Below are 26,136 nucleotides of genomic sequence, written 5' to 3'. Positions count from 1 at the left end.
CTTATCCGATCCCTAATCAAAAAATTAAAACCAACTACCCTATGTGCAGACCTCCTCCCTGCTGAGTACCTACAAAAAGCTGCAGACGCCGTAGCATACCCCATCTCTATCTTGTAGGACCTTAACAGATAGTGCTATCCCTTCCATCTGGAAAATATCTTGTGTTATCTTACTCCACAAAGGAGTACGCTCAACCGAACTGTCCAATTATAGACCCATAGCTATTCTTTCACCACTGGCAAAAATAATGGAGAAGTGCGTCCATAAGCAACTAATGCACCATCTCACGCAGAACAACCTACTGGCAAATTCAGCATGGCTTTAGGCCACATCACAGTACCACAGCCGCCCTCCTTTCCTTCACTAATGTTATTAACCTAAATCGGAATACTAACACGCTATTCTCGGCCCTCTTTCTAGACCTCTCAAAGGCCTTTGATATGGTCAGTCACCAACTACTCATCCACTCTCTGAAAGCCATTTCCCTGGACAACCATGCTATTCAATGGTTCTCATCCTGAGTGGTAGAAAGCAGGCTGTATAATGGCAGGGCCAATTGTCCACCCTGCTTCCTCTCATCCTTGGTGTCCCTCAGGGCTCTATTTTAGGTCCCCTACTCTTTTCTGTCTTCATCAATAACGTTCACACTGTCATCGCTGAAGCGATCTGTATCCAATATGCAGACGACCACTCTGATTTGCTCTCCCTCCTCCCTATCAGACCTGCAAACCTTAACCCAGAATACATTTAACACTGTTGAAAATTGGCTCTCTAATCAATGTCTGCTCTTTATTCCCAGCAAAACTAAACTACTACTCCTCACCCCCCCCACACTAATAGGTCCATCCCACTTTCCTTCTCCATAACATCCAACAATGGTACCTCTGTTTCCCCAGACACCCACACTAAGCTCTTAGGAGTTATAGTAGATAATCTCAAATTTGATTTGCATGTTAATAAGACAATCAGAATCATTAATCAGAAGCTTGGCTGACTTTATAGAAATAAACCATTCCTAACCCCATTACCAAGGACCGGTATCGCCCACTCTCACCTGCTTTCTACCCTCCTTTATGCTTCTCCTATAATCGTCTGTTTGAACAAAACTGAAATCAGCAAACTCTCACGCTGCTACAACCATATTTCCAGATTTGCCACTAACTTGACATAACACTGTCAAGACCTCCATCTCCTAGGGTGGCTAGACTTCCCTAACTTACTTCAGTTTAATCAGCTAATAGTTGCACAAAAAAAAACAAAAAAAAAACTGTATGCTGTTACCTAGTTAGCTTTGTATAATATGAAACACTGTGAAACTTGTGTTCCCTTTGAGGCCTGCACTGAACTTACTCTGTACATACTCTGTAAATATGTTTTGTCTCTGAAGGTGTTTTTGTAGCTGTGTGCCTGAATTAATGTGTTGTGTTTATGTCTGTAATCTGGAGCTTTTCTCCCCCGGCCTCTGCTGAAAATAGACATGTAGCCAGTCTGACTATCCCAGTCAACAAATGTAAAATAAATAAATAATTTCTCTAGAGCTTCCTTAGAAGATTTGTATGCAGCAGCAACTTGGGTGGGCTCTCTTTCCTTTGTTTCTCATTACAAGGTGGACATTTCAGTCTGTCCAGAGCTTCTTTTGGCTCCACTGTGTTGTGGAATATCCTTCCATAGATTTCCCCCAGTTTTCTGTGTCTGGGAACTCTGTCCTGCAGGTTGAATCTAGATGTAGAAGACAGCATTGGATACGAAAGTTATGTATTTAGCTTAATGATAGATCCATGTTTTTTTCTTGATCTGGCTCAACCTCCCCCTGACCCCACCTGTTTTGTCAAGTCTCTTCTCCTAGGATGAAAGGGTGGGAGGTTGGCTTAATGGCTAAGATATTTACCTTACAGACACAAGGTGCAAGGTTTGATTATCACATGGGGTAATTGGTTAGGCTTAAAATGACCCAGTGGCCCACAAAGGCAGTTAGCCTAGTACTAATCTATGAGCCTATGAAAGAATTTCTCCTTTTTCTTGGAGTCTTTTGTCCTCTTTATGTTGGAATTGTACCTTGGTGTTAAGTTTAGAGGGGCCAAGCTTGATTTGAAGTATCCTCTAGGAAGTGGGGGATTGTGTGTAAGGGAGGTGAAGTCCAGCAAGTTGAAGTCTTGTGGATTTGCCCAGCACTTGATCCAAGTCAGAGCCATTAATCTGCAAGTTGAACCAGATGAAGGCAGACAACATGGAGCTATGTTTGTGGTAAATATGTAACTTTTAGGTTCATAGGTAGGTACTAGGCTATTAGCCCTAGGGCCTATATAAACCTAGCCAAAAAGGTACCCTGGCTTTTGCCACACAAGAAAATTATTTTCCTGTGCCCCTGTCGAGCAGAGCCACAGAAGTGATCCCCGGGGTGAATTTCCTATTTCCCATCCAATCATCAAGATTTTTCTTGAAGTGTGCTAATGAGAAGCTTTGTTTGATATAGATAGGTAGTTTGTTTCCGAGTATGGGAAGCCTCTGAGACAGGAATCTATTCCTCCAGCATGTTCTGTTTATTGTGGTGACAAGGTTAGATCCCTAGAGCGTGTAGCTTGGGAGGATTGGGATTTCTTTAAGTGGAGCATGTCCAACAGCTCTGGGTTTGACATAGCTTTGTATGTTAAGCGTAGATTGCCTCTGAGTACGCGATATGCAATGGAGTAAAGGAGTTTTTTTTAGATGGCCTGCGTAGGGGATCTGCTGAGGCTGTTTTATATCTGGGAGTATAATGACTTGGCAGACTTAAAAATTCCCTGCAGAGTACACTGTCAAAAATATTGGGTGAACAAATGTGTGCAACCAAGGAAATGATTTTTTGAGCTGAGGTACAGAATCTGAACTGCGTAGACATAATAAGGCCTTGTTAAGTTTAATTTTAGTGGCTGCCAAGAAATCAGTTAGTAGAAAATGGAAATCAAAGTCAAAACCAATTTTTGAATTACTGATTTCAGAGATAGAAGTACTGGAAGTGGGGTCTTCAGAAAAGAGTAGGAGCAAATTACTGTGAAAAAATGGAAATTGTTGAAATAATACACGCAGAATAATTGTTTAAAGGAGGAGGGGTGAATTTAAGGGACGGCAGGAATTGATCAATTTATGTAATGTTATATTGATGGTAATTATGCAAAAGAATATACGTGATGTTTAATGATCTGATGTCAGTTTTCATTCTATCCTCAACTTGTGGGTTTGGTTCCAATCCTCAGAACCTACTCAGCCTCTACAGTAACACATTGGAACCAAAAAACTGTTAATCTCATACCTTACCCATATTATCTCAGATTTCATTTGCTGCTTTGCGAGTTAGAAGTGGGGCCATTACTTTTGAGCCAGGTAAGTGATTTTCTGCTTGCATAAATTCTCTGTCCTTTATTAAAACTCCTTACCCTTTTATTTTTGTACTCTTTGACACTATTGTTAGTATCCATCTTTTTTCTAAAACCTATCTTTCCGTCTTCTACACATTCTTAGATATCATTGTTGATATCTTCTCTTTATTTTCTCTTCACCTTGTGTGGCCTTTATATATAATAGTTGAGATTCTCCTTCTGTACAAAAAAAAAAGATTTTACTTTTTCACTAGAGAGCATGTGGTTTGTGTGTAGTTACTTCAATGGAGGATAAAGAAAAAGGCCCGGCGGGCTTTAAGGGCTGCAAGAAATGTGGTCACAAAATTCCCTACTCTGACTCGCATTTTCTATGCGTATATTGTTTGGGAACTCTCCAGCTTCAGGAGGACTGCTCTGTATGCCATTCCTTCATTCACCGTGCTCTCGTTGAGAGAAAGAATAAATTTATTCTGAAAGGACTTCTTCCCTCCTCTTTCAGGGAGGCCTTATCTAAAGGTAGACAAAAAGTTAAATCTGATGTAGCTAGTCCTGCCTCTACTTCCTCCTCAAAGGTCTTGGAGAAGGCTAAGAATAGAAGTTCTTTGACTCCGACTTCTCCTTCGGTTCTGAGTTGGAAGAAAGCAAGAGTATCAGTTCTGTCTTTGACATCGCCATCTACATTGTTCAAGCCTTCTGCTCTGAGGGAATTGTCAGAACCAAGGAGTACTTCCACTCAGTCATCGGATCTGACTGTATCTTCACTTCTGATCCGGCAAAAAAAAATGACAGGTCTGGGTGTCGAGTTCTTCGGATCCAACACCTTAATTCACAGATTCATAGTCTGCTATAATTTTCATTCCTAGGACTCATTTTTGGTCTACACTTGACCCTTTCCCAGACAGACTTTCTTCTCCCTTTTTGGAAAGACCCAAATCTCCATCTGTCTTTCCACCCATTCTTCAAGAAGTCTTACTGAAGACGATGTGGACAGATTGTTGAGGAAAATTCTCTGGGCTGGGCGCAAGGTGTGATGGGTACCACCTCAGTTCCTACCTCACGGGTCAGGGACTTCACTCTTCAACTACTCCTCCATCAGTTCCTCCTCTGACTTCAACGGAAGCTTTAGTGTTCATGGTGTCAAGCTGTCTTGTACCAACTATGTCAGATCCAAAGACATCCTCACCTCCATATCTGACAATTGCTGTGAGTTCTTTGGTTCAGTTGGAACCGGAGACCTCTCAGAGCCATATCTTTTCTGTCGGTTCCGAGGGGCTGGACTTGACTTCTGTTTTTTCTGAGCCATATCTGCACTTTGGGGCTTCTTCACAGATTAGTTTAACTCCGGATTCTGCCTTGGGAGGGATCTTCTCATGGAGGGGAGGTGCCATGTCTCCAAGGTCTGCCTTTTGGGTCCAGGATCCTTTCCTTCTCTAGGTGGATCTTTTTTCGAGGCTATGGAGAGAGCCATGTCTGGTTCAGTCACTAGGTTGGTCCCTTCCCTCTTGGAACAGGCAGCTCTGTTACACCTTTGTTCAGAGCCTCAACTTTTGCCTCCATCAAGACTGCGAGTAGCAAAGCCTCTGGTTTCCCAGCAGGGTGCCCCCTCTTCTTCCGATACGTCCCTAGAACACCCCACTGAGAAGGTTCCTAGGAAGAAGTGCAAGAGGAAGCACTTGGATTCTCTGGAAGAATCTATTCCAGAAGGCACAGTTTTCGATGTGGGCAAAGGATCCCCACGGCCACCTCCTGATGATGTTTCATTTAGAGACATCCTAGAAATCCTTAAGCAAAGAGGTGAATGGAAATCCACCAACCCTTCCTGTGATGAAACCATGTACCTGCAGGCTTTTGGTACCCATCCTTCTACTTCCTGGGTCATTCCTCCTGCCAGTGAGCCCATTGAGTTGATCTCTCTGCAGACATGGAAGGTCCCTAATTTCATTGAACCAGTCTCCTAGACACCTGATAAAATTGTCACTGTCCTTGAGGATAAGCCATTCTGGACAAAAGATTTGCTTGTGGATGCCATGGTCATGGTGGCAGCCACAAAAAAGCAACTAACAGAGGAAAATTCCTCTATCCATCCTCCCAACAAAGAGGCTCGGATGATGGATAGATTTGGGAAGCGATTTTATGCATCAACAACCTTTGCATTACATTCCTTGAACTACTTGGCAGACTTCACCAGACTTCAGAGGGATCTGATTAAAGAACTTTCAAATACCCTCTCAGGAGCCTTTCTGAAGAGGTTTGGGAGTCTGTTACCTCTCAGTTGGCCACCCTAAATTAAGTTTCTAATTCTTCCATGAGGCGCATTTCATATGTAGCCAAAAGAATGACCAGAGCTGCAGGTTTAAGCGTTGCCATAAGGAGACCTGCTTGGATGCACTTGTGTGATTTTGCAGAGCCCTTTAAGTCTTTGTTCATCAGTGCTCCTTTTGATGTCATGTCACTGTTTGGTCCTAAAGTTAGACACATTGACCAGTTGTGAGAAAGATGGGAAAACCCTTTCTGCTGTGGGTGTATGTTTTTCCAGTCTGCAAAGATCCTTTTCGAGGAATCATTGCAGTGGTGGAAAAATATGGTTCAGTAAATCCCAAGGGTCTTCAGGCAGACATGGTGGTGGTTCCTCCAGGGGCAGAGGGGGGAACTCTAAGGGGAGACAGTACCCTTATGGCAGAGGGGGCCCACAAAACCAAGGGTACAAAGATTCCTTCTTTGGTAAACCCTTTCAGCGGTCCTGAAAGGAGGCCCAGTTGTCCTCCTCTGGATGCAGTCTGGGGTCACTGGTCCTTGCATCAGAGAGCCTGGCTTCAAATAACTTCCACTGCATGGGTACAGAGGCTTATATCCAGAGGTTATATTATACCATTTTCCTTTCTTCCTTCCACTTACAAAAAATTCCCAGATGTTCCACTCAGTAAATGGGAACAAGCAGCAATAAAAATTCAAAAGCTGCTAGGAAAACAGTAGTCATCCATGAGTTCCCACCAGACCAGAAAGAATCCGGGATTTACTCAAGGTTCTTTTTAGTGCCAAAAAAGACAGGGGACTGAAAACTAATTTTGGATCTCAGCAAATTAAACATGTCTGTTCAGTGAACCAAATTCCGGATGGTCACAGTTCAGTTCATTCTTCCTTTTTTGTAAAAGGGCGACTGAATGTGCTCGATAGACCTTCAATATGCATACTACCACATAAAGCTGCACAGACTATCCAGAAGGTTCAATACATTTCTGGCTGGGAGCCAGTCACTACCAATTCAGAGTACTTCCCTTTGGCCTCACCACAGCCCCCGGGGTGTTCACCAAGTGCATGGCAGTAGTAGTAGCTCACCTGAGACTGCAAGGATTCCAGGTGTTTCCATATCTGGATGACTGGTCTTCACTGCCACAACCAGATGTCTACTAGAGACAAGAGAAAAAGTTCTCCAAACATGGTCTTCCCTGGACATAACCATAAATTATGAAAAATCTCATCTGTAAGCAATACAAATTTTGTAAACTGTAAAAAACGTACTACAAAGTAATACAACAGAAAATAGTACATAGTCCAAAGTTGAGTTTAAAAATGGAATGTCATTAATTGAAACACACAAGCAATCCTAGTTAGGTATAATGAAAATCATCAAAACCATTCATTATTTATATAATCAGGTTATTTGAAGCTAGGGAATGGTTACAGACCATGGTTAAGAGCATTAAAACCATTCCTTTAACCAAGTCCCCTATCCCCCTTAACACCATAGTGTAAACTGAGACTGTGCTACCTTAGAACTGAAACTAAAAGACTGGAGATAAATTAAAATGTATAAGAACAGCTTATTAACACTTTATATAGGCTAACCTACTAATCCAAACTTTATTAGTTAAGGAACTAACTCACTAACAAAATGACTAACTAATTACCTAAAAGGTCTACCACTAGACATCTATCAGAATAAACAGTAATACATATAAACTAAAACACTTTTAACAAAGATCTTTTTCATACCAAATAAATGCTTCATCAGGTTTGTGTGTAAAAAAAATGGATTTCTTAGGGGCCTCCTTAAACACAAACACCACAATTGCCTCCCTTCCCCCACAAAGACTGGAGACGATCCGTTTTCAAGTCAGGAAAATAACAGCAGCAAAGTTCCAGCAAGATTAGTTCTTCAGGCGCTGGGGTCCATGGCAACATTGATAGCTCGTGTTCCCTGAGCCAGATTTCAAATAAGAATTTTACAGTGTCTGATTGCAACACAGTGGTCCATTCTTTATCAGCCAGTGTCAACAGTGATTATAATAACCAATATCTGCAAAAGAGATCTTACCTGTTGGATTCAATCACATCAAATTCTGCAAGGATCGTCCTTTCACTCCTCCGAAGCTTAAGGCCACAGTGACCACAGATGCTTCCCGGGGGGGGGGGGGGCGGCATTGGGAGAACAGTTTAAGGCACTTGGTCCTCATTAGAAGCCAGTTTGCACATCTGTGTCCTAGAGATGAGAGCACTGCTTTTAGCATTGCAGGCCTTCCAAGATGCTCTTCCCTTGGGACAGTAGCAGTTCAAACGGACAGCATGTCAATAGTTTGGTAAATCAGCAAAGAAGGAGTAACCAGATCCTACCCATTGTGTTGAAAAGCTCCGAGTGTGGCAGTGGGCTATCTCATCCAACTGTTTTCTCGCAACAACTCACATTCTGGGGAAGTCCAGTGTGATAGCAGACAAATTGAGCAGGTGCGTACTTTTACCTCACCAATGGCCCCTCAATCTGAAAGTATCGGAAGGGATATTCCAAAGATGAGGTCAGCCATGATGCAATCGGTTTGCCTTTCTCCTAAACAACAAGTACAGCAACTTTTCTATCCTAATCCCCACAGGCGGGGGAGTTGCAGAGAGATACTCTTCTTCACAGTTGCCCCCCCCCCAATCTCCTATATGCCTTTCCACGAATTCCATTAATTCCCAAGTTCTTACAGAAAGCAGTTGGGTTGAAGAGCACAGTTATCCTCATTGCTCCTTATTGGCTTCGACTGATTTGGATTTTCTTTGTTTCACTGTTGCAGTCATCACATTTGCATTATCTGCCTGTAGGTAGCCCCATCCGGCCTGAATATCAGTCTCTTCGGATTTCTGCATCAGATGCTGTCGCTTCTTCCATGACGTCAGGTGTATAAAACATGCAGCCGATGCCGTTACATCAGTCTTTCTTGCCGTGCGGTGCCCAAAGCAGACGCAGTTCACAAGTGCCAGTCAGCCGTCTCCTGAAATTTTCGTTTTCGAGTTTCAGACCCGAAGTCTTCAAAAAAGATAAGTACCCTGTTGGGGATCCTTTTTTCTTGCTCTAACCGATATCAGTAAAAGTTAACAATTGTCTTGCCTGTGGAGAGCAAATACCTCATAGAGATTTTCATTCCTACTGCATCCCCTGTGTAGGCCCAGACCACAATGTCCCTCACTGTCGGTTTTGTGCCTTGTTCAATGCCCGAACTATTTGTCGTTGGGCTGTTTTTGTAGCCAAATACTTTCGTTCTCAATCTCCACACTCCGAAATGGCTTTGTTAAGCCATCCAACTACCAATCTTCCAAAAAACGTAAGGATAAATACAGACCGCATAGGTCCAAAACTGCTGATGACGCTTCTGTTAAGCTAGTCGCCAGTCCGCTGGTACTCAGTGAGACGCTTTCGCAGCCCTTTATACCCGCTACTGCAGATTTGCAGGCCTCTACTGAGACCCATTCGGAGTCCGGCATGCCGCGAGATGCTTCTTCGACTATGGAATCTGCGGATGTCTTTACCTTGGATGGGTCCGGAGGTGCTGTGCAGGCATCGGCTTCTGAAAGTGTATTCAGGCCTACAGACATTCTTATTAGACCGACACCATCGTTTCCATCCAGAAGTATCGAATTAATCAGGCCAAGAACTCTCAATATGCCTAGAAAACTGATGACCAAATCACAGACTCAGGCCCATATGCCCCAAAAACAAATGCTTAGAATGGCTGAAGACCCTTATTACCTTAATTAGGGGGAAGCCAACCTTCCCCCTCTAAGAGCCCTAGAACTGATTTTCTTTCTGATTCTTCTTATCAGGAATCTGATATCTCTGCTCCTTTTGATTACCATGATTTGCCCTTATCTACTTATGAGGATTCTGATGCAGAGGATTCCATTCCGTCTGCTTCCCCTCCAGAAGATTTTTTTTTTTGGTGAAACCTTGCATACCCTTGGGGAGCATTTCCGCTGGGAAAGCCAGGACTATTCTGAGTCCAAAAAGAGACTTAGGGAATTCTTACTCCTGCCTCAGCACAGGCCTTTAGCTATCCCTCCTGTTCTCGACATTGTAGATGATGCTTTCTTGGAATCTAGCCTTACCCCAGACACTTTACCTCCAGCTTCCAGAAAACCTGACAGGTACTACAGAGTACCTGACTCTCACAAGTTCCTCTTCAAGAATCCTACTGCGGATCCAGAGACAATTTCCCAAGGACCAAAAGGCATTAAGGCTACTGCTGCCAAAAATCCTACCCCTTCTGGTAGAGATGCTAGAGCCTTAGACAGATGGGGTAAGAAGGTATACACTTCTGCTACATTGGCCATTAAGTGCTTTAAATTGCCAGTTTCACATGTTAAAGTATCAGCAGTATATTATGGGATTACTTAAACAGAAAATGATGCTGATTCCTGACTGTGCTAAACACAAAGACTTGCAAGATTTAATGCATTCTTCAGAACAAGTTGGTAAACATACTTTGCAATGTGGTTTTGACGCTTTAGAAGCATCTTGCAGGGCTGCTGTCATTGGGTCTGTACTTAGAAGGCATGCTTGGCTTAAGGAACAAAACTTGCCAGATCATGTTAAAGCTAAATTATTGTATACTCCCTTAAACCAAGACCGCCTTTTTGGCAACAAAGCAGAAGAAGTCCTCAAAAGGATGGAGGAAAAAGCTAAATCTATACAAACTGTTAAAGATTTCCTAAAAGTACAGCCTCCTAGATTCAGCAGGCATTGGCCTTCAAAGAACTGGTCCTTTCGAGTCCCAACCCAAGAACAGCAGACCACCAAGACTACAGTCTCAGGCTACGCACAGATCTAAGCAGTTGGGGGCTCACATTTCCAAAGCAGGGAGTAGTAAGCCACCCCCCCCCCACGGAAAAATGGCACAGTGACTTAACCTTAACCCTTCCAAGCCCTGCTCAGCTACCTGCTCCCTTAGGAGGAAAGCTCGCCCTGCATGCAAAAAACTAGGAACTCATTATCCAGGACAAATGGGTTTTGAACATAGTTTCCCAAGGATACCGATTCCACTTCCACACACTACCAACCCCAAATGGTTGGCCATACCTCCCCCAAATCAGTGGGCGAAGGCCCAACAGCAGGTTCTCTCTGTTCTCAGTGTCAGGGCTATTCAACCTGTCCCAGCAGAGCAAAGGGGACAAGGTTTTTATTCAAGATTTTTTCTGGTACCCAGAAAAGACAACTCCTGGTGTCCTATCCTGGACCTCTCTATTCTCAACACCTTTCTGTTGGTTCCAAAATTCAAAATGCTAACTCTTCAACAGCTTCTTCCTGTACTAGCCAAGGATGCCTGGCTGGCAACCCTAGACGTAAAGGAAGCTTACCTGCACATCCCAATAATAGAATCCTGCAGACGATACCTACATTTCAGGGCAGGCTCCATGCACTTTCAGTTCTCTGCACTTCCCTTTGGCTTATCTACTGCGCCCAGGGTGTTCACAAAGTGTCTAGCTCCAGCCATTGCATTTTGCAGGCAGTGAAATATTCAAATTTACCCATACTTGGACAATTGTCTGATTCAGGCAGAAAGCCAGGGCTTGCTTTTACAACACCTGGCATTCGTAAAGAAACTTCTAACCTCACTGGGGTGCACCATCAACGAAAATAAATCTCACCTAGTACCCTGCCAACAGATTGTATTCAAGCTTCAACACAGCTTCCCAGATGGCATTCCTCAGTCCGGAGAAACAAGTTTATTTGACAACCTACTTCAAACTGTTGGCCACAAAAACCCAGCTATCTGCAAGGAAAATACTGCAAGCTCTGGGGTTCATGGCCTCTTGCATTCTGCTAATTCCATATGCAAGACTGCATATGAGGAAGCTCCAATGGTATCTAAAAAGCCTATGGTGTTTGCTGCCACAACAAGGGACTCCCTTTCACTCTACCCTCTGCCGTCCAAACCCTAGCAACAGACGCATCAGACTATGCATGGGGGGCTCACATGGCATGGCGGTGCATTAAGGGAAAATGGAACCCGAGACAGATGCACCGGCATATCAGTCAAAAAGAAATGTTAGCTGTAGAGAATGCTCTGACAGCCTTCAAAGACCGTACTTTCCCAGGACAACTATTGGTAAAGACGGACAACACCACAGTTATGTGGTACATAAACAAGCAGGGGGGAACCCACTCCTACCTTCTCTGCAGACTAACCATGGCTCAGTGGAACACAGCCTTGAGTTACCAAGTACACCTACAAGCACAATTCCTGCCAGGCAAACTAAATTCACTGGCAGATGACTTGAGCAGAAATCTCATGGACCCACATGAATGGAAACTAGAACCCAAAATATTCAACCTCTTAAACATATGGAGGACTCTAGTGGTAGACCTGTTTGCATCCCCTCAGAACTACCAATTGAACAAATTCTGCACAAGAACTCCCCACAGTCAAGTTTGGAAAGTGGATGCCCCGTCCTTTACCTGGGAAAAGCCTCTTGGTTTATGCCTTTCCCCCTCTGCCTCTCCACTCGAAGGTTCTACTAAAGATCAAACAGGACAAGCCAAGGACAATACTGATTGCACCAGACTGGCCACGCCAGCACTGGTACCCTTTTTTGCGCAGTATGACACTGCTACAACCATGGCAGCTGCCTCAGACCCCTTCCCTGCTGCCCCAGCAGGTGGGCCAGATTCTGCATTCTCAGCTTCAGACCTTGAACCTTGCAGCCTGGCTAATTCCTTGAGCTCTCCTCTATCATCCCTCAGTAAGCAGGTGCTGGATGTCATTCTGGAGGCAAGGAGGCCTAGTACTAGAAAATCCTATGCTGAAAAGTGGAAAAGATACTGTTCCTGGAGCCAGGCTCAGGTGATGGGCACAGTGGTGCCCAGCTTACCACTTAACAGAAATGCTCCACAAGGGCCTATCCTTCTCGTCAATTAAACTTTATGCCTCTGCCATTTCAGCACATTATAATACTGAGCCACCCCTCTTCTCTCACCCCTTTCTAAAACTATTCCTTAGAGAGGCCAAAAATTTAAGACCCCCCAGGAGAGCTCCCACTCCAGCCTGGGACATTAACTTTGTATTGGAAAAACTCACTCTTCCCCCCTTTGAGCTAGCTGCAACAGAAGAGTTGAAATTCTTTTCTTGGAAAACAGCCTTCTTTCTAGCCATCACTTCAGCAAGAAGAGTGTCTGAATTAAAGGCCCTCGTGGCAGTGTAACCCTTCATTATCTTCCATGTGGACAGGGTTTCCCTCAGGACTAACCCTTCCTTTATGCCCAAGATGGTCTAGTCTGGCCCTAAATCAGTCCATTCATTTGCCTACTTTTTTCCCTGATCCACAAAACAAAGGGGAACGAATACTGCACTCTCTGGACGTGCACAGACAACTTAGATTCTATTTGGACAGGACTGAGCTTCTCAGAAAATCTGAACAGCTGCTAGTTGGCTTTACTGCAGGGGCAGAGGGGAAGGCCATTTCAAAGCAAACCATTTCCAAATGGATAGCCCATTGCATTAATTTCTGCTACAAGCACCATGGAAAACCTACCCCATGGGATAAGATCACATTCCACCAGGGCTGCATCTACCTCTACGGCATTTCTCAGAGGAGTCCCTACCAGGGACATCCTGGAAGCTGCTACCTGGAGCTCTGTACATACCTTCACCAAGCATTACCACATGCCTATATTTTCTAAATCCAGAGCTGGATTTGCCACAGCAGTCTTGCAGGGCTTAAGAGCTGGCCCTAATGCTCTTTAACTACCTCCTCCCTTCCTTAGCTTTGGGAATTAACCCAAATGTGATGACTGCAACAGTGAAACACAAAGAACATAGTACAGTTTTGTACACTTACCACAATTGTAGATGTTCAAGTGAATTCACTGTTGCAGTCCTGGTTACCCTCCCTCCATCCCCCTGACTTCTCTTGGCTCTACCTTTCCTTCTTGTTTGGTATATTTATTTTTTCAAGTGTATTTGCTTTTGCATGGGGGTGTACCATACCTTATAATTGCTTCCTATTGTGGGGGCACCTGACATCTGTGACAAGAAAAACTGATGTCATGGCATCGGCTGCATGTTTTATACCCCTGACGTCATGGAAGAAGCGACAGCATCCGACGCAGAAATCCGAAGAGACTGGTATTCAGGCCAGCTGAGGGCTACCTGCAGGCAGATAACCCAAATGTGATGACTGCAACAGTGAATACACTCTAACATCTACATTTATGGTAAGTGTACACAACTGTACTTTTCCCTTCCTTTGGGCTCACCTAATTCGACAGCCTTAGATTCTGGATCCAACCCCAGATCTCCTGTGTCATCCGACAGGCATGGTTCATCCGGACATTACAAATCTCAAGTTAACAGCTTGGTTTCTCCAGTTCCATTAGTAGCCAGACAACCTATGCTCTCTTCCCTGCTTGACACATATTGCTGTCTTCTCAAAAGCCTTCTACGCAAAAGTTTTACTCCAGTAAATGGAAGAGATTTGCATATTGGGCACTCCAGAATGACACTGAACCTTGTTTGGCTTCAGTTCGTGACATTCTCCATTTTTTAGCTGCTCTTTTCAATGAAGAAAGTTTGGCTTCCCCAATAAGAGTACAATTAGCAGCTCTATCCAGTTTCCACATTGGCTTTCAAGGCTCCTCATTCACTTCTTCAAGCTTTGCAAAGCTTTTTTGAGGGGTACTCTTATTTTAAAGCCTCCTTACAAAGATCCTCCTTCTCCTTGGGACCTGAATCTGATGTTGCAAGCAATCAATCAGTCTCTCTTTGAACCTGCAAGTAAGTGTGATACTAAGTTCCTGACTTGGAAAATAATTTTCTCTGTGGCAGTAACTTCTGCAAGAAGAATTTCAGAGATTCAAGCTTTGTCTTCTAAACCTCCATCTCTGATTTGTCACAAAGATAAAGTCTCGCTCAGGACCAACCCCTCCTTCCTCCCTAAGGTTGTTTCAGAGACCAATATCAACCTACGTATTAATCTGCCAGTATTCTTCCCCAACTTCTCTAACAAAGGTGAATATTGCTTACATTTGGTCATAGACAGTTACAATTCCATCTTCATAGAACAAAAGATTTCAGGAAATCAGACCAGTTGTTTGTCTCCTTCTTACACACCAGACTAGGAAAGCCTGTTACCAAAGTAACTTTAGGCTGATGGCTCACAAATTGTATTTCATTCATTTATACCAAATTGGGTGTTTCCTTTCCTTATCAAAACCCTTACGCATACCTTTCAAGTGTACCTCATTACACAGAATGATCCTCATTTGAGGTCCTGAAACATTCATGTTCCTCGAAGTTCCACACTGAAAGTATCTGTTGCACATTCAGTGTTAGTTTTTTTTTTTAACTGATATCCATGATAAAGAGAGCAGAATCATATTAAATCATCAAGATAAGTTTTTATATGTAAACAATAGCACATTTTAATCATCTTATGAGCTTCCTAGGTGAAGTTGTTAGTAAACTGTTAGTAAGTGTTCCACATTTTGCCCATTTGTCGCACATTAAAAGAGGCAGTGTTCCTCAATTTGGAGATGGATGGTTGAGAGCTGTGCCCTTACTCAGGGCCGCCGTAGCATAGTCAGCTGTATTTCATTTTAGAGCTTCCATGGATGACATCTGTGCAGCAGCACCTTGGGCTACTTCCCATACCTTTATTACTCATTACAGATTGATCTGGTCTCCAGGGATAGAGCATCATTCGGCTCAGTAGTACTCAGGAACATCCTTAATTCCGCACAGGATATAAAGTTGCTGGGGACTCTGTCCCACAGGGTGAGAATAGAATGAAAATTAACAACACTAGATAAAGAAGTTATGTACTCACCATAATGTTCCATCTGTGGTGTCCATTTTCAGTCTTCCTCAACTCCCCTCCCCCCAACTCCCTCATATGACCTCTGAAAGAATGGGTAGTAATTAAATTATTACCTCCTTTTTTAGTATACATTTACAGATTCAGATATAGTCCCCATGAAATATATCCTTTCTATCAGTAAACTCGTTGTAAGGTAATTAGGATAGGTGCATTGTGGGTAAGGGATGAGCTCTAGAGTTTTTTGGTTCCCACGAGCTACCGTAGGAGCTGAGTTGGTTCTAAGGGTTGGAACCAAACCCACATGTTGAGGAAGAATGAAAATGGACAACACAGATGGAACGTTATGGTAAGTATATAACGTCTTTTTTGTAACTGGGAACATTTTTTTAAAAAGGAGTAAATATCAATGCAAGGCTGAAAACAGGCTCTAGCCTGCATGTTCAGCATGATCAAACCTAACTTCGGAATAGGCAAAGCCTGTGAGTGTATTATTCTTTTTGCGGCAACTGCCTCTATATGGAGGAGTAGCATCCCATTTTGGAAAATGTATAGTTCTATGTGTTTGTTGTGAGTTAAAAGGGGTAGGAGTTGGGACTTTAACATGTATATGGCTGCTTGTTTCTTGAGTCTATTTTTATTGAATTGCAAAGCTTGGGTAATATGACGTGGGTTTAAAAAGATATGACAACCATCAACTGCATACAAGATCAGCCTTCCAATACCAATGTGTGCATGCAGTTTGCAAGTTGGAAGCATATATTCAGAAGACCTGCCATGCAAAATATGTGAAATAGTTTATCAGAGTGACTGCCTTTTCAGTTTTATTATAGAATGTCAAATATATGCCAAAAGCAAAGAATACTAAATTGTATTACGAACTGTAGGGGTGCAAATAGCAGTGTTATAAGAAATACATTTGTATAGAAATGAGCATGTGAATTTGGCAACAAAAGGAGTTAAGAATGGATATTCAGCAGAGTATCAGGATCAAGGGAAAAGGGGGTAATACTGATTGTGAGAGGCTCTTCAGTAGTGATAGAAAAGGAAAAGATGGATAATAATTGTAGATTTGTAGTAATAAGGGGCTATTGGCAGAGATGGAGGGTTACAACAACTTTTATGGAGCTCAACAGAATTTAGGGTAAAATAATTAGCTTTAAGCAGGGAATATTATTTATGGGTGAGGACTGCAATGTGATTTGCAACAGTGATGATATATCAGATGGACCTAGAAGGCAAAATAACAAAAGAAGGTAGATTTCTGAAGAAATGTATATTTGGAATGGAAGATATGAATTTACTAACTGGAACTCAAGAAATAATTTGTATATTGTTCTCCAAGCTACAAACATTGGGTTAGATTGGATATAAATGACATTTCACAGGAGTATGGGTATTTAATCGAAAGCTTTGAAAGGTAACTGTTAACTATTTCATATCATGCGTCAGTAAAGACTGTGGTAAAGGTGCAGGGAAGTGAAGTAGAAAGACAGTGGTGCTTTCTTCCTTTTTTAAAGAGCTGAATTTAAGGAAGGGGTAGTGGAAAGAATTCTGGAGTTGATAGGGAAATAGACATTTCAACTCTTGATGCTGAGAAGGTGTTCTATAAAGTTAGCTGGGATTGTATGAGCAGGCCAATGGTCACATCTGCGTTCCATGATAGAATAATAAGAATTAATTAGGAGAATATATCAAGGGTTAGGGGCAAGAATTAAGGTGGGAGTATTCCTCTTTGACGGGTTGTGTTTGAACAGAAAAAACAGGCAGGGGTGCCCTCTTGCACCTTTATTTGCTTTATACTGGGAAAGAAAATAAGAGACTCACAAATGCATGGATATAATTGGTATGGCACTCAGGAAAAATTAGCTTTCTTTGCAGATGAGATTAGTTTAAACTTGATAAATCCAGAAATGGAGATTTAGAGGTTGTGGCATATTTGAGACAATTTCAAGTCATTTTGAAATATAAAATAAAATGATCAAAGGTTATAGCAGTTGTGATGACCGTGCCGTGGCCCAGCAATCAAGGAGCCTCAGTCCTCAACACTAACACCAGGGAGGTCGTCTCATAGAAGAGGAAAGGATAACTAATACACACAGTAAAGTACAATTTCCCTTATGTGCACACAGAGATCACAGTCAGTCTGGGGCTGGTTGCTCCCTTGCTCTCCAGGTCCCCAATAAGACTCCCCGCTGGCACAGCTGTAGGGTCCAGATCTCAGTCTAGCTGGCAAGCTAACCTCCAGTACCCTCTCTGTCCAACCATTGCTTCATGTCCCTGCCCAGGTAGCTGGCACACCACACACACACTTTGAGAAGAGGTTATACAACCACACAGACCCTCCTGTGAAAAAGGTTGGCACAGGTTCTCCAGCTTGTGCCCCTTTACCCAGGCTATACAGTAGTAATTACTGCCACCACCAGCTAATAAATATCAGCTACTCAAAGGCCCTTAAAAGGGTGTCCAATTATTACTGTGCAATATTATTATCCAATGGTAGTATGACTAACAGTCAAGGCTAACTTTAGAGTGACCTTTTACAATAACCTCTATAAATATGCAATGTAATCTAGAGCTTTTCTCTATACAAAGCAGCCACAGGTAGAAGGTTTTAAAAATGTTTAATAATAAATAATTAAAACCAAGACAAAACTGCTACACCACAGAGATATCTAAGAGTTCAGAGATCACACAGAAACTTAAAATAATACAGTAGGACAGGTTTGATTTCAAAGAAAAATACCCAATTAATCTTTACTAGCTTTAACTATTCCTGCAAGAAATCAGAGTGCTAAAATTTACATGTGAGCATAAGGCAGAGTGCTGATAAGTTGGATATCTAGATCAAAATGATTTCAGTCTCTTGTGAGAAATAGTATTTAAACATTACTAACAAACATGTTTGCTGGGTCCCTCCCCAAATTACATCATTTTTGACACTTGGGTATTTTCCCAGGCAAACAAACTGCATTATTTAGCAGTCTAACACCTGCACAGAAACTTACAACAATAGAAGACATTTCACATGTATATTCTAACAGAAACTAGAGCAATAAAGCACCTTCCACATCTAAATTCTGGTCATAAACTTTAGCCTTAAAACAATGGGCATAAAACCTTCATCCAGACACACTGGAACCGACTTGTAAAACATTAAAGAGATTCATAAGATCTTTTCAACTTAAAAAGACACATTTGAAATACTTCGCTTGGTTTTCCTTACAGCAGATGGCAATGGTGCAACAATCTTGAAGTTCACATTTTACAGTGTTTTCTTACATTTAAAAACACAAGCCCGTATTTTATATTTATTTATTTATACAGTTAATAGAATTATGCATCAAATTCTATTTGTCTAGGCTGGCAGCCTTCGCCCATCTCTCCCCAATTGTCACAGTGGTAAACTGTGTACGTACACATGAATTGGTTCAGCAGTACTTGTATCTGTGAAAACATAATAAGATGAAATATTAGGTGTCTCTGTCATTGTCCATGTGGGTTTGAATGACCTGAGATGCACCTCCCTGGACTACATGAAAAGAGACATGGTGGCGCTCTCGGATTATGTGGCTCAGGCAGGTATCCTGAGGTAGCCCTGAGCAGCATCCTACTGTTGCCCTGAGTGATACCGCAGTACAAACAGAAAATTATTGACTTCAACAGTTGGCTAAGATTCTGGTGTCATTCTAAGGGGATCCAGTACATGTCTGCTTGGGTTGACATGATTGACAGACCTCAATGCTTTGCCAGAGTTGGCCTGCATCTGTCACCCTTGGGTTTCCGGGTACTGGCTAAGGCTCTTGCCACCCCTGTTGTGCCTTTTTTAGGCGGTGTTCCAAAGACCAAATTACCACTGTAACAGCTGTAAATAAATGCAATCTGAGGATCATGCTGCTCAATGCTAGAAGTCTAAATCTCAAGATACACTTGCTTGAAGCACTTCTCAAAATAGAGAACATCAACATTTGTGTTGTAACAGAGACCTGGTTTAAAGCAGCAGAAAGTACCCCTGCTCTACCAGGCTGTAACTCATTCCACACCTTTCGGCCCCAGAACATGGAGCAAAGCTCCAAAGTCAGTGGTGTCTTCATATTCATAAAGGATATGCACACCTCCAGACTAGTAGCCCAACATAATGCATCTGAGATACTCCAGGTACAACTAACATTGGGTAAGACGGCGATTCATGTCGTAGCCTGCTATAGGTCCACAACCGTGTCCCAAGACTCTCACTCCACATTCCTAAGCACCCTGGAAACTATTAAGATCCAACCCAACACTCTCATACTAGGTGACTTCAACTACTCCTCCATCAACTGGGAAAAATACTCATGCACCAGTTTACTGGCCCAACGCTTCCTGGAATTTAACTTATTTAATTGGGTATGTTACTGTAACAGTACTATGTAAATGTTCTGTATTTGAAATGTTTTACCTGTCTGACATTATCTGTATTGTATATGGTCAAGATTTCTGTCTTGTAAATTGTCTTAATGTGGAGCTTTTCTCCCCGGGCCTCTGCTGAAAATGGACATACATCCAGTCGGACTATCCCAGTCAACAAATGTAAAATAAATAAAAAAAATTCATCAATTCCAATGCCCGGACTATCTCATTCGTCCCCTCACTAGAGGAACCAACATCCTTGACCTAGTTATTACTAACATGGGCAACCGTTGCTCCACACCAATAGTCAATTCCTCCCTGGTTAGATCCGATCATAAACTAATCACTATGGAAATTCACATATCACCCACACCCACCACAAAGCTATCCACTATGAAAAACTTCTCCAAAGCTGACTTTGGACTCGTAAAACAGAGGTGGCTAACTTCATGGCACCTGTGCCAATGGAAAACAGATACATGACTGACGAATCATACACCAGTGCACTGTATGAACATGTACATAAGTGCATGGAACTAGCCATAACCAGCAGAACCAAGACACTCTCCTCCAAAAAAAAAGGAAGCCAATCTGGTGGTCCCCTGCCATTAATAAACTCTACAACAGAAGGAAGAAACTGTTGCAGAAAAAGGTGAAGTCCCAAGACTGGGAAAATTAGTTTATTAGCCTCAAAAAAAGTTAAGATCCCTCATCAAAACCTCCAAAGCCAGCTATGAAAGCAGAATTGCAGCAGACACTAAAAACAACCACAAATCCTTCTATAGTTATATCAAAAATCTCCATCGCAATATCCAGATTTGCTCTGAGTTGCTGCACAATGGTACCTCCTATATGGAGTCAACAGATATTGCCAACATATTGGCTGACAGATTCAGTGCCAACATTACCCCCCCCCCTCAAAGGACCAATCTCAGTACTGGAGGAATGCCAGGCATCCAGCATTACTGCAACATAGGTTAAAGCTGCATTGTCCAAGGCCAAGAATACAGTTTCCATGGGACCCAACAATATCCCTGGCTGTATTCTACGTGAATTACAAAGTGAACTGGCACCACATCTGTGTTCCCTCACAGCCTCACCTCAGGCTTTGTCCCTACAGTCATCCCTCTCCATAATGGAGTGACTACAGACCCTGGAAATTATCGCCCCATTAGCCTGATGAGTCTGATATGTAAGGCTGTGGAGCGCATCATCATGGACCTAATTAACAAGGATATAAAGAATCTCCAAACTCTAGATGCCACCCAATTTGATTTTGTGAAAGGTAGATCATGCTTGCTCAACCTGGATGACTTCTTTGAGTCAGTCACCAGAGCTGTGGATGAGGGTAAGGCAGTGCATACAGCCTACCTCGAGCTGGCCAAGGCCTTTGATACCTTTGCTCACTCAGGAATTATTGATAAACTCACCAAACTAAGCATCAACCCCTATATCGTTAAGTGGGTTGCAAATTGGCTCACAGATAGAACCCACAGTGTGAAAGTAGTAGACTCCAATTCAGACTGCCAACCAGAGTGGAGTCCCACAGGGGATCGGTCCTGGGTCCGCTCCTGTTTGGCATCTACTTTTCAGAAGTCCAGGCCAACATGGGAGACTTTGGCTGACCAAGTTCACAGACGACTGCAAGGTGGGAGCCATTATTAACTCCCCATGTGATGCAGACATCCTACAGAAAGGCCTCACTGAGACCAATGACTGGTGTTGAAACCATGGCCTTAAGCTTAATGCCAAAATATGTGTTGTCATCCCGTTTGGGAAAAACTTAGTTCCCACTAATTATCACATCAATAGGAGCCCACTACTGAAGGATTTATAAGATCTGGAGGCACAGGTTGACAGCAACCTCTCCTTTGACCACCATGTTGCCACTGTGGTCAGAAAGTCCTTCTATGTGGCACATCTCATTACCAAGGGTTTTGCATCCAGGAAGAAAGAGGTCATCATTTCTCTCTACTCTTCCCTCATTAGACCAGTCATAGAGTATAATGCCCCAGTTGGCATGTACCTCACTAGACACCTACAACACCTGGAGAGGCCACAAAGTACATCAAAAAGAAGATGCTAGGCCTTAAACACATGTCTACATGGACAGACTCAAAAAACTCCAACTATTCTTTGTCTCATATTGTCTACTAAGAGGCAATCTCTGCTTGACATTCAAAGCCATGTCTGACCCAGCTCTGTTAGAAATGCTTCATTTAAAGAAATCCCAATCCCTATCCCTCCACACCACATGCTCCAGAGACCTCAACCTCATTACCACAATCCAACAGAATATGCTGGAGGGACAGGTTCATAACCCAGAGACTGCCCATGCTCTGGAATAGACTTCCCATGCATGTCAAACAGAGCACCTCACTGGCCCTCTTCAAGAGAAATCTTGATGAGTGGATGGAAAATAGAAAGTTCATCCCGGGGATCACTCCAGTGGCTCTACTTGATAGAGGCAATGGGAACTGACATAGGGCGGCACAGTGCCGGGAACAGTGAAACACGAAGAACATAGTACAGTTGTAGCAGTCCTGGTTACCCTCCCTTCAGCCCCCTGTTTTTTCTCTGACTATACCTCTACTTTCTGTTCCTATGCTTAAAAGCCTTTTTGGTGTATTTGCTTTTGATTGGAGGTATGTTGCTGTAATTTAAGATTATATTTTGCTCCCCATTCGGGGGGGGGGGGGGCACCTGACATCTGGGGCAAGAAAAACTGAGGTAATGACGTCGACTGCATGTTTTATACCCCTGATGACCTGACGTCATGGAAGAAGGGACAGCAACTGACACAGGACCCAAGACTTTGTTAATCAGGCCGACTGAGGGCAACCTGCCAGCAGATTACCCAAATGTAATGACTGCAACAGTGAATACACTCGAACATCTACATTTATGGTAAGTGTACACAACTGTAGTTTTGTCCTTTTTATATGTAAAAATCAATATAATTAAAATGAGAACAGAAACTGAAGTGGTTTGGCAGTAATTTCTATAACCCATTTTCTACATAATTTATATTACATAGAGAAGACTAAAAGAACATTCTCAGTTAGAATTAATGAACATTTAAGGAATATTTATGTTCGCAATATAAATAGCCCTTTGGTATCTCACTTTGCCAGATTTCGTGATGACAGGGTGGGTGGTTTAAGCCATTGCTCTTGAACAAGTTAACTGGAATTTTCATTGGGAAGAAATATTAAAACTGTTTTTATTATTTAAAGAAAGTGTATTTATTGTAAAGTAAAGTTCAATACATTGATAAATAATGGACTTAATCGTTCTTATAACTGGAAAGGCTTTCTCAAATCAAATTTAATGCAACACATTGTGGTTCCAATTCCTTTTGTGTTGTATATAAAATAACCTTTTATTGATTTTATTTTTTATCCTCCCTTGAGTTTTTTTTTCCTGTGGGCCAGGAGAATAAACAATTTTGAGAGTTATATTATCATTACTTCTTTGTGAGATGTATAGTTTATCTGTACTATACAAGTATTAGAAATGGAATAAAATATTAACCTTAAAAGAAAGATGGTAAGGATGCAAGATGTGCACGGTTTAGAGGGCACTGAGTTCATAGGGAAGTTGCATTTGCTAGTGTATACATTCCAACAAAAGCAGACTGATGGGTAATTTTTGAGTGAGGTGGCAGACTTTCAGCAGGGGATGTTCTGCATGAAGAAGGGATTGGAACATAATCTGCAACAAGGTAGCTGTGTCAGGGGGACCAAGAAGGACTTGTGTAAGGAAGGAATGGATGTTGTTTTTAAGAGCACACAATGGGATATTTGGTTTAGAGTATCCAGTTGAGGGTAAAAGATTATATATATGTAAGTTCCACCCTTAGGAGAGTAGTTTTATATATATATATATATATATATATATATATATATATATATATATGTACACACACTACTCTCCTAAGAGTGGAACTTGGACCGAGTTAAATAGAGTATACTTAACTCAAGTTCAGGTCTGCATGCTTAGAAAGGTGGAAGTGCACCCAGTTTTTCAAACCACGCAACCCTAGTGGTACAGCCATATAGACTAGAATTTAAACAAGGGGACAGATACTGGTGTTTTGCCACATGCCTTTTGAAAATTGAAATAAAAATATGGAGAGAAAATAGAGACCACGACTCAAAGCCCTATCCACTATACTTTGTATGCTGTAATGAGTTGCCTATGTCTGGTATGCAAGGCATCCTCTGACCCAATACTGATGGATTTAGTGCACATCAGCAAGTCAAATGGTGGTAGAAATATTCAGTTTAAGGAGCTAAACGTCTTTTGCAACATCAACAGGATAGTTTGGAGGGACAGGTATATCCTACACATGAAAAAAAACTGCTCTGGAACAGACTCCTCATCCATATAAAACAAAGTTCATCCCTTTCCATATTCAAGCGCAAATTCGATCTATGGATGGGAAATGGGAAATTTTACCCCAAGACTGCCTCATGTACTACTAGTGGCAGAGGCAGCTCCTAAATGCTTTAACCCATGCACGTCACCTCAGATTATCTATGGTATCATCTCAATTGTTCTAATTAGGGGTAGCGTTTAATTGTCGGCCATGGGGTGGGTACTGCTAATCTTTAACCAAATGGGATGGGTTAGTTTGAGCACAAAAAGGGAAATTTACTTGAAATGGCCTGCAAGGGCAGCTAGCCTTGTACTTACCTATAAACCTGCAATATAGGCTTGGGATGGGATGAAAAGAGAATTTAAAGAGGAAGCAGTAGGAAGATCAACAATTCTGGGAACCAAGTAATAATAGGAAAACCTGGAGAAAATGGCTTAAATAAAAAGGGTACAGCATAAGAAGGATATATTCTCTGAAGAATTAAGCCATTAAGAGAAATAAATAGTCACTAGGGACTCAATTTGGAAAGGAGGATAAATGCACATTTTACATTACATTACATCTTTAAAATAGCAAAAATGATCTTGAATGAAAAGGTGAATCCTTGGAGGAAAGTGGTAGTGAGGGTTAGAAAAAGAATAAGCGTGTTAGGGTAAATGGAGAAGTTGAAGCTGAGGCTGTCTGGAGAAAAAAGTAAAGAACCCAAGTTCTGGGATCATATAGAATGGGGGAGAAGGTTAATAAACTGGGACCAAACAAAAGAGCAATTTGAAGTCCAGCAAAGGGATATGTTGTCTTAGGAAGATTTAATAATTGAAATGAAGTAGAAACTGTAGAGCAGAGGAGAATCCGGTATTTCTGAACTAGCAAAATTCATAATTAAGTCTAGAATGGGGAAGCAGAGCCTGCATTTTACTTCAGGAGAAAGATAAAGCCATTCAGAAAACAAGAAGACAAGAGTGGGGAAAAGTACAGAAGTAAGTTGGAACCAGTGGAAAAAAATATGTATAGTACCAGAATTTATTATATCAAGAAAATTCAGAACTTTTGTCTGTAATCATCTTCATAGGTATTTCTATACCCCATTTAGTTTTAAAATGATGCACCCAAAAGCTAGTAAAAATTTCTAGAGATGTATGGAGAATGTGATGGGCAGCTGGAAACATAACACTTGTTCTTGCCCAAAACTGGATAACTTCAGGCACTCATTTTAGGATATGTGAATTCTGTTCAGTAGGAGAACAGAATTGGTAAAGAGAATGATGTGGTTAAACTGTGACTGACTTTCAGATGAACCAGGCTACAGTAAGACATGATAAGCCTTAAGTTAATTATGGCAAAAAGTAGTAACTACGATGTGGAAATTTAAGATTGAATAGACATTGATATTGCTGAGGGGGAAATTTAAAAAAGAATGGGCCTATCTATGGAAAGTTTGTCTCACATAATAAGTAGAACTGTGGTGGAAATTTAAAGAAGAAAAATGGAATCTGAATTTGGATGAAGTAAAAGAGTTAGGGTGACTAAGGCTGACAGGTAGCAGTAGTAAGAAAATACATAAACATATTTCAGGCACAATCAGTAATGCCCTTCTTGTCAGCCTATGTACCAAAACAGTCATATCCATATTAGTGTCCAAGTTGTTTTTAAAAATAAGTAAATTAGTGCTTGCTTTAATATAATTTGGTAGTCTGTTCCATGCGTCAGTACTGTATCAGAGAACACATTAGTACTTCTCTCATTCCTATGTAATCTTTTACATAGATTGTCACATAGTTCTCTACTACTCTTTGATGACCCTAAACATTCCCAGAGGTGGTTATATCTAAATGCCTTATATATCCGAATAAGGTCTTCTCTTAAATATCCATATGAGACACACTACAAATTCAGGTATTTTAATCTTTCATAATGACAACAATTTCTTATCCATGAATATCCTTGGTA

At 41.9% G+C, this 26,136-nt stretch overlaps 1 protein-coding gene across 4 annotated transcripts in view; it reads left to right on the top strand.

Annotated features, from left to right (window-relative positions):
- Nucleotides 1–26,136, top strand: part of UBN2 (ubinuclein 2) — a 2,968,476-nt gene that overhangs the window by 2,329,477 nt on the left and 612,863 nt on the right. The gene's annotated exons all lie outside the window — the stretch shown is intronic.

Source organism: Protopterus annectens, chromosome 1.part1 (assembly GCF_019279795.1).
Source record: "Protopterus annectens isolate FY-2018-M chromosome 1.part1, PAN1.0, whole genome shotgun sequence".
In the NCBI taxonomy this organism is placed as follows: Eukaryota; Metazoa; Chordata; order Ceratodontiformes; family Protopteridae; genus Protopterus; species Protopterus annectens.
Note: the sequence above shows the minus strand (reverse complement) of the source record. Positions and strands in the feature narration are given on the sequence as shown.